Here is a 17,010-nt window from a genome sequence, read left to right as displayed (position 1 = left end):
CCACAGCAGTTGTGGCCACATCCCAGGTTCACGGGCTCCTGAAAAAATTCCTGGGCAAGGGACAGCGGACCTCTGCATGAAACTCAGCCAAGGAGGCCACCAGGGCCATGTCTGTGCCTGGTGCTAGGTGCAGGAGCAGGGTAGAGTCATGCCAGGACATGTGCAGCAGTAGGGATGGGGTGGGGTGGAGATCTGCAGCTCTGACCTCCTGGTTGGTGGGGAAGCTGCAGTTTGTCCTCTGGTCGGTAGAGAGCACCACTACCAGGAGAGATGAAAACCTAAAGCAATTTTGGGATAGAAATGCAAAATCCAGATTGTGGCTAATCCTATGGCAAAAGCCACTTGTGTCCTAAGGAGGAATATATGTATGTATGTATATATATATGAACATTCTTATAAATGACCATGTGCTACTTATATATTTTACTCTTATTCTGTCCCAGGTAAGTTTCCAAAGAAGATACAGCTGCAGTCATTCTGTAGAGTATGCTCAATATGCACACAAAAAGATACATGGTGAATTATTGTCTTTTTGTTTTGTTTTAGGGGCTACATCCAGCAGTGTTCTGGGATTAGTCCTGGCTCTGCTCTCCATTCTTGGGGCTCAAGGGACCATAAAGAATTCCTGGAGTCAAACTCAGGGTGGCCACATCAAGGCTAACATCCTACCTGCTATGGTATCACTCCACGCCCATATGCTGTTTGAATTATAGTTAGAAATTATATGCCTTCCTTCACACGAATGACAGGAGTGGTGGATGGTCTGGTCAGTGGATCTATATGAGGGAAGTTGCTTGCAGAAAATTCTGGTAAGGGAGCTGGAGAGATAACATGGAGGTAGGTCGTTTGCCTTGCATGCAGAAGAATAGTAGTTTAAATTCCGACATCCCATATTATTCCGCTGAGCCTGCCAGGAGTGATTTCTGAGAATCAAGCCAGAAATAACCCCTGAGCTCTGCCGGGTGTTAATCAAAACCAAAAAGAAAACAAAAAAAAGTAAAAAGAAAATTCTGATGAATGATGTCAGTCCCCCAAACAACAAATATATGTTAGAGTCAGGGGAATACAACAGATAGGGCATTTGCCTGCCATGCAGTAGACACAAGTTCAATCCCTGGCAGCCCATATGGTTCCCTGAAACTGACATGAGTAATTTCTAAGTGCAGAGCAAGGTTGTATGCTTCAAAAAGCAAAGTAAAACATAATTGCAAAGACTATACTTTCAGGGAACATTTCTACAGTGTGTAACTAGAGAAGTTTCTCTGATCATGTAGAACACCCAAAACCACGAGGAGGAGCCAGAGCGTCATTTTCTGAGTGTGAAGCCGGGTCTAGGTGTTGCTACTGTGGCTGCCTTTGGCCATTGATGATCATTCTTCCTTTCCTCTGGAAGGGGTAGAGGGAGAGGATGCAGTCTGAGTGGTATTTTAAAAAATGTTTAAAAAAATAACATAATTGCGGGCCCAGAGAGATAGCACAGCTGTGTTTGCCTTGCAAGCAGCCAATCCAGGACCTAAGGTGGTTGGTTCGAATCCCAGTGTCCCATATGGTCCCTTGTGCCTGCCAGGAGCTATTTCTGAGCAGACAGCCAGGAGTAACCCCTGAGCACCGCCTTCTGTGGCCCCAAAACAAAAAAAAGCCCATAATTGCACGTTTCTGTGTCTCTCATTTGGTATGATTTTTTAGACTTGCTAATTATTTACACACTCAAAGCAAGTTAAAAAAAAGCCCTGAAAAGTCCCAGTAGTTCAAACCTGTGTCTAAAATAAAAACCCAAGGTCAGAGACAGAAAGAGAGAAATAAATTTTCTGCAGAGAAGCTGGCAGGGAAACTGGGATAATTGATCATGATATTCGGACACTGTTAAAGGGGGTATAGAGATTAAAAAGTAGATAGGACACTCTTCAAAACTGTCATGGTCATATTTACAGTGCCCCTTGTGTTAGAAATCGGTGCGTGTCAGAGATCTGTGAAATCCTGATCTTAGGTATATCTATCACAAACACAATCTTCAAGGTGCCCAGAAGGGCCAGCAACATCCAGAAACAGGCTGTTGAAAATCTCAGGGTTTCCTTCCCTCAATAAACCCAGGATCAATCAATGCAGGTTGAGGCTACTTGGGGTCTTATACCTCCTTTCAAACTTTACAAAAAAGAATTCGAGTGATATGTCCCTAAGTTATGGGGTACTTTAAAATTTGGAAGTAAAGACATCAAAATACACTTTATTTCTCTCAAAATAAATGAAAGTACCCAGGAACAACCGCAGAGATGAGTCAGAGTGTTAGCCCAGATGATAGGACCTTTCTCTTGCAGACAGCCAATGCTGGTACAATGCTCAGCATTCCATATGATCCCCAGGAAGTTAAAATTAATCTCACGATGCAAAGCAGCCTAGGAAAGGCCCCTAGAGAGCTGGCCCAAAGTTCTTGTTTGACGATTTCAAACATGTTTGTGTTCTGTTTTCTTGCCTTAAGTATAAATACAATATTAAACCTCCTTTATTCACTTACATTCAAAACAAGGACAGTTTGTTTAAAAAAACCTGTGGAAATGTTCAGGTTTTCAGGGGAAAATCTACAGGGTAACAACCCGGAATGACACCAGCACATACTTTAGAGTGGTTTTTCTGCTGGACTCCGGGAAGTTCCCGTGGACTTTACAATATGGAAATAGTGGATGAAAAGATACATTCCAGGGAAAATCTACCCTTCTATAGGCTGGTGCCGAATAATTAAGTTGTACTTTATTATATGCTTCAATAAATCATGAGTTATAAGTTACCATATATGCAAGGCACTTGGCTGCATATAGATAACCCAGTAGTGATATGCTACCATACTATATGGTGCCAATAGACAGTAGTGATTCTTTAGTGCAGAGATCAGTTGAGCAAAGACCAATGGACCCACAACTATGAAGAATTAATACAAACAAATATAAGCCCTATACTCACATTCAGAAAATTCATGTGCAAGTCAAGAGGCATCAGCAACCCTGCAATTTCTCATCAAGAACAGTTGCCTTTCCATCAGGTTTATTAAACACTCAGGATGTGCGATGTCACACTGTTTCACACAGTTATAAAGGGCTATGTCTTCAGGTCTCAGACTGTTCATCCCATATGTCCTGTAATGGTGGACCAGATAGCAGTGAAGGTGACTCTACCCTGGAATATCTGTGTATAGACAAAATGACCATTTCTGCTGATATAATGACAGTGGAACACGCTCGTTGGAGACCCCTGGACCTGCACTCAGGAAACATCACAGGTATAAAAAGAAGATCGGCCACTGATGGAGCCAGATAGTGAGCAGAAAAGCACTGTCCCATCCATTGAAGTCTCGATAAAGCATCTATCCCTCTATATGTATCTCTCCCTCTATTTCTATTGAAACTGGACCTTTCCCCAGCCACTTCTAGCTAGCGACTCTCTCTCTCTGGCCTTTGGTGGGGAATGACCTCAGACTTAAGTGAGAATAAAGATACTCCCTTTTTCTCTCAGTTTCAGGTAGACAATGATTTACAAGTAGGAATCTCTGGATTGGCATGATGCTCCTGGCAGTTTATTCCCATGGCCCTTTTGAGCCTTGTAGCACCAGATGCTGAAAGACTGGGAATTCTACACCATGCAGTTCTGCCAGCTTTGGGGCTCTGCAGCATTGCTGCACCTGTATAGCAGGCTGAATTACAGCTCATTGCAGTCTCCTGTAGAAGCCTGGACAGTTGTAGATAACCAGAGTATCTGCAGGCTGAGAAACAGTGATTATTCTACAAAATTCTACATACAACATTACCTGGGTTTATAACTCCCATCTACTCAAACCTTTCCCACAATTCTGCTGATTCTGCTCTCCCAGCTGTGGTTCAGGTAGTTGACCTGGATTCAGAGCTCGAAGATTGGGTGGAATGGAAGAAGCCGAAGCCAAAAACACACTGTATGTCTGAGCACAATGCTCTGTGTGGGTCCTGACACCAGAGATGCAGGCTCTCATCTGTTCATACAGGAAGGCACTTTCCACTATGTTCAGCACCTCAGCCTCCATTGGGAAAATGCAACGTCTCCAGGAGCTTTGGGGTCTCATAACTTAACCCCAAGGGATTGAAGAGAATCGGGTCTTGAAGCAAGCATTGACTATGGAAATAATCCACACAGATGGAAGGGAATAAAGCAGACTGAGGAAAGTTCCACTACCACCCTTCGACTGCTAGCAAGAGATTTAAGTCAGTCAGCCCATTTGTAAAAAATATTGCAACCCATTTCACCCAGCTATGGAGTCTTTATTGGAAAGAGAAAGACAACCCTCTAGGGTGGAGAAAACGGTAAGGGAACAATCCAAAAGATGCTTCAACACAAAGTTGCTCCCTTCCAATGAGTGACAAGCACCAGCAGAAAAACAGAATGGAAACCCGGTTATCCCAACAGTGGTAGAGCAGTGCACCCTTGTATATCTCTGTCTCTCAGGAAACCTCCAGGCAGTGTGACTGCTGTGGACAAAGCAGATCTGCAGGCTAGATGGCGGAAATGGTCAGTTCAAGAGATGGACACAAAGACCTAGAAGATGCACCTCTCCAGCTTCTCAGTCAGGTGGCTGAGGTCACCATTGCAATTTACAAAGTCATTTCTAGTTGAGTTTTCAACATAAAATGTTGATTCATGGGTCTGGGAAGGTGCCGCTAGAAGTAAGGTGTCTGCCTTGCAAGTGCTAGCATAGGACGGACTGCAGTTCGATCCCCTGGCATCCCATATGGTCCACCCAAGCCAGGGGCGATTTCTGAGCGCATAGCCAAGAGTAATCCTTGAGCGTCAAATGGGTGTGGCCCAAAATCCAAAAAAAGTTGATTCATTATGTTAAAGAAATCAAATGTGTCCTGTCAATCCATCTTTTGAAATTTACAAAAATTGTGCTATAATGATTATCATGAAGTTATTTCTTGTATCAATTTCCAAATAGAATAAAATATTCGTACAGCTCAGTAAACATGAACAATTTCCTTCCCCAGATGCTACTTCTGAAGATTTTATCTGAAAATTGGGTATTCCATATTTGAAGGAAAGCCTCCAGGCCTCTGAGCTTCCTCTTGGGTGGTAGCAGGAAATGGTGGGTTGCGAGTGTCCCCTGCCGCCCAGAACTGCCTTGCAGAAAGAATCCTGTCTGGGTTCCCAAGCACTATCATCTTCACAATCCTGCTTGAAGTATCATAGTGGACGCTGAGGGAGCGAACTGTGGTCTGTCCTAAGTCAGTCGTGTGCAAAACAGACACCCTACCATTTGCACCCTGCTCCAGCCCCATTTGGGAGCTTTGAGCTTTTCAACCTGACTTCACAATTCTACTTCAAACATAAAATTTTATAATTTCTCAGAAATTAATACAATCATGAGGACGAAGAGATAGCATGGAAATAGGGCATTTGCCTTGCATTCAGAATGACGGTGGTTCAAATCCCAGCATCCCATATGGTACCCCGAGCCTCAGTGCTCCACATCCAACCCAGGGCGTGAGCCAATAGCTCTTTCCAAACTCACCTGCAACCATACCTCTTGGTAGCCTGCCCAATGTTCCACCTTCCAACCAGGAGATCAGTTCAGGCTTCAACCGGCAATGGCCTGCCAGAAGGAAGACTTTGGGGTTAGACACAAGGAAACAGAAGCCAGTGCATGAGTCTGGGTACAAAATGAAATTGAACAAATAACAGAAGATGTAGAACAGATTCTTGGCTCTCTAAACACATGTTGGTTATTGTACAGATGAGACCAGGTTGAATGAGAATCAAATTAAGGGGGCTGGTCATACAATGAGGGATGGGGAAGCAATAGGTCAGTGCTGGCCTTGCACATAGTTGAGCTGTATTTGGTCTAAGGAACCTCAGGTTGATTTCCCTTCAGTCCCCCTTGGAGTGATAGAGCTCCCTGAGTCCCTCAGGGACAAACCACTGAGTGAAGAGCCAGGCACATGCACTAAGGCCTAGAGGTGTCTTATAAAGAAGAGTCTAGAGGGGCCAGAGAGAGCAAAGTTGTAGGGCATTTGTCTTGCACACAGTGTATCTAGGACAAACTAGGTTTATTCCTAGCATTCCACATGGCCCCCGAGTCTACCAGGAGCAACATCTGAGCACACACTGATTAATAAGCCCTGAGATCCACCAGGTTTAACTCAGAAATATAAAAAAGGTTGGAGTGATATTTTGGTAGTAATGGCACACGGCAAGTTCATGGTAAAAAATGATTTGATAACCAGAACCATACAACATCTATGCAGTTGGGCCGGGAAGGTGGCGCTAGAGGTAAGGTGTCTGCCTTACAAGCGCTAGCCAAGGAACGGACCGCGGTTCGATCCCCCGGTGACCCATTTGGTCCCCCCAAGCCAGGGGCGATTTCTGAGCACATAGCCAGGAGTAACCCCTGAGCGTCAAACGGGTGTGGCCCTAAAACAAAAACAAAAACAAACAAACAAAAAAAACAAACAACATCCATGCAGCCTATGTTAAGTCATTCCTGGTGTAGATGTATACATAATCCCTTGGAATGCCTGTATAGTAGAAGCCCAAGCTACAGGACTTTAGACAAGGCAGCTTTGGAATAGCAACTGATGAACTGAAGTGAAAATTGGCTCCAGGGATGAACTTGACTCTGCAAATTAATGGACAAAATGGTCGAGCTGTGTGTCCTGGATCTGAGCAGGAAGGGTGCTGAAAGGGACAACTCAGAGTCAATCCCAGGCATAGGCTAGTGTCCATTGATGTTGTCAGGGTTGAATCCTATGTGTAGAGTCATAGGTGGCTTTGGAAATGCAACTGGTTTACTGAGGAGAAATGTGGCTGCAGGGGGGAAGCTGACTCTGCAAAGTAAAGAACAAAATAGTTGAGCTGTGTGTTCTCGACCTAAGCAACAGAGCCAGGAAAGATGCAGAGAGGAACAATCCTTGTCAATTCCAGGGCCATGACTCAAGGAACATCCCTGAGCATAGCCAATGGCTCAAATTTCAACATAAAACAAAAGAAGCAGAAAAAGGAAAACAGAAAGAAACTAAAATGAAACCACACAGGGAAATGCATGTGTAGAAAAGGACCCTGTTTTGTTTTTTAAGACAGGGCTAAATAGTATTCATCAGGATTCCAGAGTTAGGGACCCCAAGGAGCGTTTACAAGACATGAAAGGGAGGGTCTTGAGGGAATACAAGAAAACTTTGGAACAGTTGTAGTCCTGGCAGAGAAAGCAGCCGCACATTACAAAAGATCACTGTGATAGAACCGCAGACGATTTACTGCATGCTTGCCCAGGAAGGGGGCTTCCCCAAGCTGAAAACTCCACACACCTACAGTCTCCCCATACAGAAGGTATTATTCTAGATGGTATATCCATATGAACTACCTTTGGATATTGTGGAATAAACTAAAAACAAATCAAAGTGCCTTTTCCAAAGATAGTTAGAAATATTATTGATGGCAGAAATTCTGGGCTTAAGGTCTCCTTCTTCACCAACATTCTGGTCCCTATTCCAGGAGTGAAAGCCTGGAATCTGGAGTCTAATAGGCTCTTAGACTCATCATTGGTGACTCAGAATAATGAACGCAAAGGAATGCTAGAGCACAGAATGGCAAGCCCCCAAACCAAACACAAAACAAACCAGAACAATGGTAACCTCAATCTGCAGAGAACAGCGCCCCTGTGAGGAGCGTCAGCAGCCACATCCAATCCCCAGATTGCTTCCTAAAATGTCTCTGGGCCCCAAAGGTCCAGAAGGGATTATACCCCTTTACCTCTCCCCTGTCCTTCTTAGAGCCCCTACAACATCCTTACTGAGGACAGGACGTCACACTTTGAGGCTCCATCGCCTCTGGCCTGGATTATTTCCGAAGACCAGCAGTAAGGCCCCTTGCAGTATTCCCAGGAAATGTCACAGCCTGAGTAAGAAGGATGAGCACAAGCCCTGCCCAGCTGCTTCCTCTGGGTCTTGCTTGATCCTGGCACATCTGAACCTGGCATCCAGCTCCACTCCTAGTGAGAGACCATGTGGAAAGCGCCCAAACAGTGTGTTGTTCACCAAATTATCCTAATGTCTACATAGTTTATAAAGGACCAGGATGTGGCCCATGTCTGCACTTCAAGTTTCTAGTCTAAAATCTACTTTTACAATCAATAGGGCTTTGGTGGAGGGGACAGTAGTACTGAGGGGAGGGTGTTTTCTTTGTGGCAGCTGAGCCTAGTTGGACACTTGGGGATGGACCTATGTGACCCTGATCTTGGCTCAACACTCCCTTGCAAAATAACTCTTTTGCATAAAATTTCCCCTCCTCAAAAAAATACAGTTTCCCAAAGTACTCCCACCAAAAGCCTGGGGTCACCAGGCCACAGAGAGATGGAGAGCAGAATGTGCCCTGCAACTTATATAAGAAAGATACATTTTCTGGGGAAACAATCACAGGGTCTGGACAGCATTAAGAGTAATAATAGTGGAATGTGGGGTACTCGCCTTGCACGAGCTTCTGGGCCTGCCAGTTGTGAGCACTGAGCACAGAGCCAGGCAAAGGCCCCGAGCCCCACTGAGGTGGCCCCTGGACCTTAACTGCAGAACCCCAAAATTCCGTGGCTGGGCACAAGCACCCGGGGAGAGGCTCAGTCCTGCAGCTATCCTGGGGAGCCCACCACACAAACAAAAGGCTCACCTGGCTGAGACCCACAGCTGCTGTTGCTCAGAGCGACCTTTCCTTTGAAGGCGGATTAAAAATCGTCCCTCCAGAGCCCCTGAAGTCAAAGCGCCCCTGATGGGCAGTGGAGAGACATCTATAGCAGGCCGCAGTGAGCCCAGTACTGTCGGAATGGTCCTTCACCCTCGAGGTCTGGCAACAGAGAAACGAAGACTTCGGATTGCATGATGTAGAACTCTTTCTGCTGGATTCTTAAAGGGCCACGCTCCAGCTAGTCACCAGTCACTTGGGATTAGAAGTTGAATTTTTCCTTCTGGTCTTGAATCAGGCAATGGAAATCTATTCCTGTGAAAAAACTGACTCAGTGTGGAGTCAATGAACACATGTGTGAAGGCAGGGAATACACCCACAGGACTGAAAACGAATGCCCACATTTGCCACTTAATTGCCCAACTAGGGCTGGAGCTATGGGACATAGGGAAGGGCTAATGCACTGCTGGTGCCATGTCAGGGTTCAATCCCAGGCATCGCCTAGTGTCCCTGAGGCAGCAGGAGTAATTCCTATTTGCAGAGCAGGACAAACCCCTGAATATTGCCAGGTGTGTTTCTAGAAGTATAATGATTTTAATGATATTATCTTAGCAGATTCCTCTAAAACAATAATGAGTATATATATTTTTTAAATGTTGTGATTTGGGGGGCACACCAGGTCACTCTCAGAGGTTATTCCTGGCTATGCACTCAGAAATCACTCCTGGCTTGAGGGACCAGGCGATCAAACCATGGTCTGTCCTATATTAGTACTTGCAAGGCAAACGCTCTACCACTTGTGCCATTGCTCAAGCCCCCTCTTTTAAACATTTTATATATTCTCAGTGTCCCCACTAGGCCATGTTCATATTCACTCTTCCTTTTTGCTCACTAGTCACTCTTGGTAAGTAGTGTCTGGATGGGACCGGGATTCGAACCACCATTCATCTGCATGCAAGGCAAACACACTACCTTCATGCTATCTCTCAAGCCTTCAGTAGTAACTCCTAAGTGCCAGCAGATAGGACCCAAAAATCAAACAATACCCCAAAAGATAGATAGGGGAGGTTAAGTAGCATTCAGTTAATAACAATGGGGAGCCCATGTGAACTGATGCTTTTTGACATTTATGTCTGTATAAGTTTTAGTTTTGTGTTTTCTTTTATTTTTGGGCAGTGACAAATGAGAATTGAATCTGTCAATCTGGACAAGAACTCTGTGCTAAAATAAAATAAAGTTATATGAATAGTCCCCCTCATTAAGAGGAGTATAACCCAGTGTCTAAAATGGAAAAATGTATCATACAAAGAAGAAAATTATCTGTCCAGAGCAGACAGATGAGAACTCAGAAGCAAAACTGCATACCAATAATAAAAATTGGCAATATTAAGGAATGTGCCCATTGTATTACTGAAGAACAATCATGAACAACGTTATAAGGTATTTTAAAGACGTTTTAATTAATAAAAATATAGTATAAAATGTAGGTGTCCATGTATAGCAGTTGGAATTTAAAATATTTCTTGGTAATTTCACTGGATGTTAGTTGAACCTGCATATGTCCCTGGATATGCCCCCTTGTCATGCCGAATATAAATGGAAAGAGTCAGGCCTTTGCAGGGCGGCTTAGGATAGTGACCAAGCAGGGTCAGAGATATAGCATCAGAGAGATGCTGCCTGCTTTGTATCTATTCATTTCTCTTTTTCTTTGATCCAACTCTCTCTATGGGCAACTGTGGCTGGTGAATTCCACTCACACTCTGAAACCACCAAGTGCTGGTGACAGGCCTCAGACACGAGGAGGAATTAAAAGTATACTTAGTGTTTATTTCTCCTCTTCCTTCTCGTTTCACGTGGGCTGCTGCTATATGCTGGCATCCTGGGTGGGCACAACTCCCTACATCGCAGCTGGGCCAAAAAGACCCCTGCTAACTATATAATAAGTGTCCTGAGCAGGCTTGGCCTCTCAGCCTGCGGCCTGCAGCCCTAGAAGCCTTGGGACTCATGTTACCCAGAATTGATTTCCAGTATTTTGTTCTATTAAAAAATGTACATAAGAATGTCATAACCATCTTTATAATATATCCAGTATTTCTGGAAAAATTCAAAGTAAGGAGCAGATGATATGCTGACTTAGAATTAATTCAAATGGTGAAAACAGGGGCCAAAGGAAAAGGGCAGGAATAGGGCATTTGCTTTCCATGCAGGTGACCGAGGATTGACCTGGATTTGAAACCCAGCAAACTGTATAGTCCCCTCAAACCAGGAGCAATTTCTGATTGCAGCTCCAGAAGTAACCCCTAAGCGTCACCAGGTGTGATCCCAAAACAAGAACAAAATCAAATTGTAAACACACAGATTGCAAAATACCTAAAATCAAATGTTTCCTATCAATGAACAGAGCAATAGAGGCTATGTTATTCAGAAAGATCTCTGTGAAAGCAGGTTCTGTCATCCTAGTTTTTCAAACAGGAACTTTCCTTCAAACACATCAAAGGATAAAGTAAAATCTCATGCTTCAAACAATCAGTCATAGACATTTCAGAGAAAATCTGCATAATACCTCAATTCTTGTTGAATTGAGCATATTAGATTTTCACGTATTAAGATACAAAATAATTGAAATCTAATGAAAAAGTTTACCCCTATAGGAATTACAAAATTAACAAATGCTTCCCGATAGTCGCTGCAAGTGCACAGCTCTCATGATGGACTGGACATGGAGAATTCTTTCTGCACTCCCTGGGCACAGGTAAGAGTTACTGTGCCTGAACTGAGAATGGAACTAGGTCCACTCGGAGGAGTCCTTTAGTCGTGTGTCTGTCCACAGGTGTGTACACACAGGTGCAGCTAATACCAAGACAGCTAGTGCATTCTAGCGATGAGATGTGATACCTTGGTTATTAGTAAAGATTGGCAAGGCATCTGTTTATGGATCAGTTGACGGATGTTGTCCAAGATCCATGGACTAAAGTTTGTTGGATTTGAGATTTAAATGCTTGTCAGCACGTAGAACTTTGTAGAATAACTGCCCTTTTCAGGCCGTAGCTTCTGTGGTTTTCAAGAAGGCTGCCAGAAAGATTAGTCAATAGTAGGCAGCTTTGCACCATCAGTGGGGAATTGCTATTAAGACTTAAGGGATCACAATGACAATGATAGTTGGAAATAATCCCTCTAGACAATAACTTTCCTGAAAGGAAATAAAGTGATCAGCATGATATACATTCAGCAACAACAATATTGCTAACCAATATTTTAAATGAATGAAAGGAAGTGATAAACAGAAATATATATCCGCCCCAGTGGCAGGCAGGGGTTCCGATGGGAGTGAAACTGTCTTCTTGGATGCCACTGCTGTTCACATGGGGTAGTAGCTACAGATTCTGGGTGCTAAGAGCAGGAGGTGGGAATCAGGACCAGGGACTTTGGAAAGAAAAGCTTCTCTCCAGAAACCCCAGCACACAGAGACCTCAGAACTTATTGGTACAAGCAGCAATGGCTGCTGATTGGTGAATCTTGCTCAAGGTCTGACTACAGAAAAATTAAAAAGTAGATTATTCTGATATCAATCAACTTCCAGCAGGAAACTTAAATGCCATGCTCCAGTTATTTAACAGACATTTCCTGGCCTGGAACTGTAAATCTATTCCTATTCAGAAATGGCAGGATCAGTTTCAAAGAAACAAAGAACAGACCCATCTTTGGGTCTTATTTAGAGCACAGATTGCAGCCAATGAATATCTGTAAAACCAGGGTAATACCCACACAGAACTGAAAGAAAATGCCCATATTTGTAACAGCTCAGGAGATTATGAGCAATGTTCATCCCTGGATGCTATTTCCAATGCTTTTTTATCTGGTAACTGGACATCCCAAAACTTAAAGAAAATTTTCTGAGGCCAGGGGCTAGATAGATAGCATGGAGGTAAGGAATTTGCCTTTCATGCAGAAGGACGGTGGTTCAAATCCCAGCATCCCATATGGTCCCCTGTGCCTGCCAGGAGAGTTTTCTGAACGTAGAGCCAGGAATAACCCCTGAGCGCTGCCAGGTGTGACCCAAAAACCAAATAAATAAATAAATAAATAAAAATTGCACGAATGAAGAACATTTTTGGGCCGGAGAGGTGTCGCTAGAGGTAACGTGTCTGCCTTGCAAGACGTAGTGTAGGACGGACAGTGGTTTGATCCCCTGGCGTTCAATATGGTCCCCCCAAGCTAAGAGCAATTTCTGAACGCATAGCCAGGAGTTACCCCTGAGCGTCCAACGAGTGTGGCCCCAAAACCAAAAAAATCTCTGAGGCCTTAAACATGGTCATGGTGTTATCCTGGAATTTTGGGTCCTGAGTGGCCACTGCTACCCAGTCCTGTCCAGCAGGGAAGATCCTGTTTGGGTTCTCTAGCAATATCATCCACATATTCCAGTCTGGGGAGCTGTGATCATTGGGGCATGACTTCAGAACACTCTAGTCTCAGTTTTTGTTTCACACCCAGCAGCCTTCAGGGATACTGTTGGCTTTACGCTCAGAAATCGATCCTGGCAGGATTGGGGGGGACAATATAGGATACTTGAATTCAAAACACTGTCCTTCTGCATGCAAGGCAAGCTGCTTTTCTCCATGCTACCTCTCCGGCCCCTACTCAAGTTTATTACAATTCATATCACATTGGTACAATAGCATTAACAACATAATGTTGATATTCTAACAGTTTTTCGATGTAATATCTAGTCCAACTCCTAATTCTACTCCTTACCCTTTACTACTTCGTAATATCATTATTCTAATTTCAATGCATGTCATTGTATAGTACTGTATTTTTATTTTTATATATTACACTTGATGAAATCATACATGTGTGACTTCTGTGATACATTGAACATGACACTTGTAAATTCATTTAGGTTGCAATGAAAAACAAGGACCTTTTCTTCTCACATGTAATTAATATTAGTTCATACATATATGCTAAATTTTTTCATTCATGAACATTTGAGTAGCTGACACTCTGAACATTGCAAAAAGCATTAACATAGGTTCTCATAATTTTTAATTTTTTTTTAATTTTAACTTTTGCCTGACGCATTGTAATTTACAGCATTATAATGAAGTTTCGTTATCCATATTCTAAAATCACAGATCACACTAAGGTTTAGTTTGCACCTCCATCACACAAGGACCTCAAAATCCACTCCCCAAACGTCTGGCTACTCAATTCTATAGGACCAAGTCGATCAACTCTCCCTCTATTCCTGGTGTGCTGAGTTCTGTGATGTCTGAATATTGTTTAATTAACATTACTTGGGCGGTGTCCAAGAACTGAATGTTATACTCTTAATTGAGAAATGTACAGATTGTTTTAATTGGTTCTGAAATAGGCAGCATTACTGTCAGAACGAGGGAGGGCTATGTATCAAGATATCTACATTTGCTTCTACGTTTTTGAAACTAGAAACAATTGGCTTTCAGACAATTGAAGTATTTTTTTTACTAGCCCTGTATACTCTTCAAGGAGTCTGAACAGGGATTTATTAATGTGTGCTTTTTATTTATCTTGGTTTTTGGGCCACACTTGGTGACAGTCAAGGGTTACTTCTGGCTATGCACTCAAAAATATTTCCTGCTTCGAGTTCTATATGGAATGCTAGGGATCTAATCAAGGTCCATCCTAGTCTGCAATGTGAAAGAAAATGTCCTGTGACTCCAGTTTTAATATGCATGCTTTTGAAATCTATCTTCCCTGCCACTCACCACACTCCGTTAACAGCCCTGTTCAGCTGTTAGCTTAAATGGTGAATTTCAAGACTCCTATATACAACTCAAGTTTCAGATTTTGTGCTGCACAAAGGATGTATATTGTGAGTGATTAACTCTATGAAATATGGTATCAACTCAAGTGGCAGCTTCATGCCCAAATGTAGGGCATTGGACCACAGGTCCTGAATCAAAGATTGATACAGACAATAATGCACACCTGGTAAGGGTGATGAGGAACTCCCACATATAAGAATTCTGTATCTAAGTTGAAGGAAGCTAAGTCGTGGAGAATGACTGAGTTATTGCAAAGAAAAACATAAATATACAAAAGAAAACGTCTTATTTACCAGGAGATATATTTCCTTTAAATAATTCATCTTAAACATCTTGTGTGTATCCTTTGGTGTGTGATGAGAATTGACCTCTGACTGAAGCCTAGCCCACATTCCCTGCAAGCATGGGGCTTCTTCCCTGTGTGTGTGTCATCTGGTGTTTGATGAGATGTGACCTCTGACTGAAAAATCGCCCACATTCCCTACAAAGATAGGGCTTGTCTCCTGTGTGTATCCTTTGGTGTGTGATGAGATTTGACCTCTGATTGAAGCTTCGCCCACATTCCCTACAAACATGAGGCTTCTCTCCTGTGTGTATCCTTTGGTGTGTGATGAGAATTGACCTCTGACAGAAGGCTCGCCCACATTCCCTGCAAACATGGGGCTTCTCCCCTGTGTGTGTCATCCGGTGTTTGATGAGATGTGACCTCTGACTAAAACCTCGCCCACATTCCATACAAACATAGGGCTTGTCTCCTGTGTGTATCCTTTGGTGTGTGATGAGACTTGACCTACGACTGAAGCCTCGCCCACACTCCCCACAAACATGGGGCTTCTCTCCTGTGTGTATCCTTTGGTGTGTGATGAGACTTGACCTCTGACTGAAGCCTCGGTCACACTCCCCACAAATATGGGGCTTCTCTCCTGCATGTATCCTTTGATGTGTGATGAGACTTGACCTATGACTGAAGCCTTGCCCACATTCCTTACAAATGTGGGGCTTCTCCCCTGTATGTGTCCTATGGTGTCTGATAAGACATGACTTATCTCTGAAGCCTCGCCCACAGTCCCCACAAATATGGGGCTTCTCTCCTGTGTGTATCCTTTGGTGTGTGATGAGATGTGACCTCTGACTGAAGCCTCGCCCACATGCCTTACAAACATGGAGCTTCTTCTCTGTATGTGTCCTAGGGTGTTTGATAAGATCTGACTTATCTCTGACGCCTCGCCCACACTCCCTCAAAACATGAGGCTTCTTTTCTGTGTGTGTCACCTTAGATACAATAGTGAAACCATTTCTAGGCCTCACATTCTTATCTCTTAAAATTATTATTATTCCTAATCCTTGACCTATTTTACCTGTGTCCTTTAGATTTAATGTATGCCATGTGTTACTTTTTTTCTCATTTGAAATCCCATTTTTATTAAAGCTCCCTATTTGGCAATAAGATAATCTAGATAAGGCTGCTGAAATTTTTTTATCTAAATGTATGAAGATTTCTTTGTGCTTTTGACTTTCAAGTATGTCATTTCTTGTTTTGTCATTATAAGAATTAGAATTTCTGTGCAATTGGTTCCGATTACGTAGATAGGATTTCTCTGATGGAGCTTGCTCTTTGGCCAATGTTCCTGGGAAGATCCAAGAGGGATGACTTGGGTTCATGTGATGATTAAGAAAGTTCTGATCGAAGAAAGTCCGTGAGCCTAAGGGACATGGATAGATTTCTGACTGTGGTTCTGCTGAAAGAGAAAGATTTTGGTCAGAGTTGAATTGACAAGGCTGTCTAGATCATAGCCTATCTCCTGCTAAATTCTGTTCCCCTGGCTTTCCTTATTTTGTGAATAAAGCAAGATAAGACTCTATATTCTTAAATATTCTAATTTCTTTGTTTGGAACTAGAAGGTATATGCAGAGGTGCCCACAACTTATTCCTTGCTCTGGGATACAGGATCACTCCCTGCATGCTGGTCTCTAACAGTTCGTTTTATCTTACCATTTATATTTATTATGACTTAAAAAGTTAACAAACTCCATATTCAAAATCTTTTATTAGTTTTTGGGCCAGCATTAGGGCAGTGACTAGGAGCAGGAGAGGTTCTGCACCAAAGACCTGGGAGCACGACGCCCCAAGTCCAGGGACCCCATTTCACACAAGCCCACAATGTTCTACTCCCAATCCAGGACTTGATTCCAGGAGCATCATCCCACACTCACCTGCAAACATGTCTCTTGGTAGCCTCTCCAGGATTCCATCTTCCAACCAGGAGATCAGCACAGGTTTCACCTTGCAATACCCTGCCCAGAAAATCATTTTATGGAGTTAGATAATGGGAAAGGGGCTAAAGCCTGTGTATGAGCCTGAGATTCTATTGTAAGCTGACAAACCATGGAACAGATGAAAAAAGAGCTTTGCTCTCAATATGTATGTTTGCTATAACACAGATGAGATCAGGGTGAAATGAAATCAAGAGTCTAATTGAGGGGGGCCAGAGAGATTGCATGGAGGTAAGGTGTTTGCATTTTT

General features: G+C 43.2%; 1 non-coding gene across 1 annotated transcript; it reads left to right on the top strand.

Moving 5' to 3' along the window:
• Positions 1–1,210: 1,210 nt before the first annotated feature.
• On the top strand, positions 1,211–1,424 carry LOC126000656 (small nucleolar RNA U3). Its single transcript, XR_007492832.1, has one exon. It is a non-coding gene; the product is annotated as a small nucleolar RNA U3 (small nucleolar RNA).
• Positions 1,425–17,010: the final 15,586 nt, after the last annotated feature.

The sequence above is a fragment of the Suncus etruscus genome (assembly GCF_024139225.1).
Source record: "Suncus etruscus isolate mSunEtr1 chromosome X unlocalized genomic scaffold, mSunEtr1.pri.cur SUPER_X_unloc_7, whole genome shotgun sequence".
NCBI lineage: Eukaryota > Metazoa > Chordata > Mammalia > Eulipotyphla > Soricidae > Suncus > Suncus etruscus.
Note: the sequence above shows the minus strand (reverse complement) of the source record. Positions and strands in the feature narration are given on the sequence as shown.